The 2,523-nt window shown below is 45.3% G+C and overlaps 1 pseudogene; it reads right to left on the bottom strand.

The window, feature by feature from the left end:
• Positions 1-2,000: 2,000 nt before the first annotated feature.
• Positions 2,001-2,134, bottom strand: LOC112412841 (thymosin beta-4 pseudogene; annotated as a pseudogene).
• Between the last annotated feature and the right edge of the window lie 389 nt (positions 2,135-2,523).

The following is a 2,523-nucleotide window of genomic DNA, read 5'->3' as shown; positions in this document are numbered from 1 at the left end:
TGTGCCTGGTCTCCCCTGGACTTGGCCCCACGTGCCTTTTCTCTTTGCTGGTTTTGCTTTGTATCCTTTTTTTATAATGAATCTTAGCCATGACCATATGCTGAGTCCTGTGAATCCTCCTAATGAATCATTGAACCCGGGGGTGGTCTTGGGGGCCCTGACATACCAACTCCTCCCCAATATCAGTCGACAGCTCCATCTCAATGCTCCCCTTCACTCCCCACCAGTACCCTCAGATTACATGATACTCAACTGAGACTTAGCTAAGGAGAATTCCCCTAATATATTTTGAAGAGTGAACAGGTTTTATTATCGTAATCAAGTAAGAAAAGCGAAATACCTTTTATTTTGAATGTGTATTTAGGTCTTTTACTCCTTGATCTGGTTTTTCCTTCCTTTGGTGGCCAAGACAGGACCAACTTGTAAGAGTACATTTTTTTTTAACTTTCAAGTTTAAAGTGTGTTTCTTTGCAGATGTAAAAACATTGCCGGCTATCCTTCTGCTCCTGAGTGCATCAAGTTTGCTCTTGCCTTAAGCTTTTTTTTCTTTTTTTTAATAAATTTATTTTTTTTTTATTTATTTTTTATCTTTGGCTGCGTTGGGTCTTCGTTGATGTGTGCGGGCTTTCTCTAGTTGCAGCGAGCGGGGGCTACTCTTCGTTGCGGTACATTGGCCTCTCACTGCAGTGGCTTCTCTTGTTGCGGAGCACGGGCTCTAGGCACACGGGCTTCAGTAGTTGTGGCACATGGGCTCAGTAGTTGTGGCTCCTGGGCTCTAGAGCGCAGGCTCAGTAGTTGTGGCACACGGGATTAGTTGCTTCGCGGCATGTGGCATCTTCCTGGACCAGGGCTCGAACCCGTGTCCCCTGCATTGGCAGGCGGATTCTTAACCACTGCACTACCGGGGAAGCCCACCTTAAGCTTTTGTACCAGCAGCTCTTTTTGTCTGAGGTGCCTTTCCCACAGCTTGGCATCCCTGGCTCTGTCTTTTCAGTGAGCTCTCCACTTCACTGTCACCTCCTCAGAGAGGCCTTCCCTGACCACCCAATCTAAAGGCGCCCCCAACTCCACCCACAGATCACCCTGCTTTGACTTCATCATAGCACTTATTTCAACCTCCTATTGTATTCATGCTTTATATTTTGTTTAGTCAAAATCTCCTCCCTCTAGAATGTAATTTCCACTTGAAAAAGTGTTTTGTTTGATTTGATCAGCGTTTTATTCTCAGTGCTAAAATCCTGGAAGAAGAACTAGGCATTCAGTAAATATTTTTGAATAAATGAATAATTAAGTCATCAGACTAAATAAGTGACATTTTGAAAACTGCATTTAACAGGTTTCAGGAGAATGGCCCAATTTTCTTTCTTTTTTTTTTTTTTCTTTTTTCATCAATGGGTAGTGACTTTTTAAATTTTATTTATTTATTTGTTTTGGCAATGCCACGCAGCATGTGAGATCTTAGTTCTCCAACCACGGATCGAACCCATGCCCCCTGCATTGGAAGCATGGCATCTTAACCACTGGACCACCAGGGAAGCCCTGAGTAGTCACTTTTTTTTTTCCACCAGGCCCCCAAAGCAGTGAGACAGGCAGACAGAGAAGCAACGCCATCAATCAGTGTCAAGTGTGCACTTTTCTCTTGATTCAAAAGGGCCAGCACTGGGCTTCCCTGGTGGCGCAGTGGTTGAGAGTCCACCTGCCGATGCAGGGGACATGGGTTCGGGCCCCGGTCCGGGAAGATCCCACATGCCACGGGGTGGCTAGGCCCGTGAGCCATGGCCGCTGAGCCTGCGTGTCTGGAGCCTGTGCTCCGCAACGGGAGAGGCCACAGCGGGGAGAGGCCCGCGTACCGCAACAAAACAAAACAAAACAACCAAAAGGCCAGCACTACCATTTAAACATCATCCAATCTCTTTGCATCTTACAGAGTTTAAGGTCTACAAAAAGCAAGGGGGCAATTGCTATGGATTGTACCGTACATATCGGCAGAGTAGATGTCATTAAGATTCACCTCCTTGCTTCTCCTGTTCAATTACTTCTGTGCAAGGCAGTGGATTTCTCTTGTCTTCTTCAGTTTAGATTGACTGAATTTCTGAATCTCAGCCATATCTTGTTTGTCAGAGATTTTGGCAGATTAAGCAGGAATGGGATGCACAAAAGAAAGTCACGTTTCCACAATAGCTACTCTAACCCCTTTTCTGCCATCCCTATCTACCATTCCAGCCTCCTCTGATATTGTACTAACCTTATTTACTTTGGACCCTAACGATTTCCTCCTGTCCCTCCCTAACTGCACCTGTCCTCAAGGTTCAGCCTTCTGGAATTCTCACACAGTGAGACTCTGCAGCTCATTTTCTACCACTGAGTTTATACTTCTATTTCTCCAGCTATCAACTTTACCCAAATTCTTTATCTCCAGTGGCTCGTGGACATTTGTACGTGGAGGTTCGACGTTTAATGCAATATGTCCGATACCTAGTATCTCACCTTCTTCCCGAAGCAGAAACTCCTTTCATTTTCCTG

The sequence above is a fragment of the Neophocaena asiaeorientalis genome, unplaced genomic scaffold (assembly GCF_003031525.2).
Source record: "Neophocaena asiaeorientalis asiaeorientalis breed wild unplaced genomic scaffold, Neophocaena_asiaeorientalis_V1.1 scaffold870, whole genome shotgun sequence".
Taxonomy (NCBI): Eukaryota; Metazoa; Chordata; class Mammalia; order Artiodactyla; family Phocoenidae; genus Neophocaena; species Neophocaena asiaeorientalis.
Note: the sequence above shows the minus strand (reverse complement) of the source record. Positions and strands in the feature narration are given on the sequence as shown.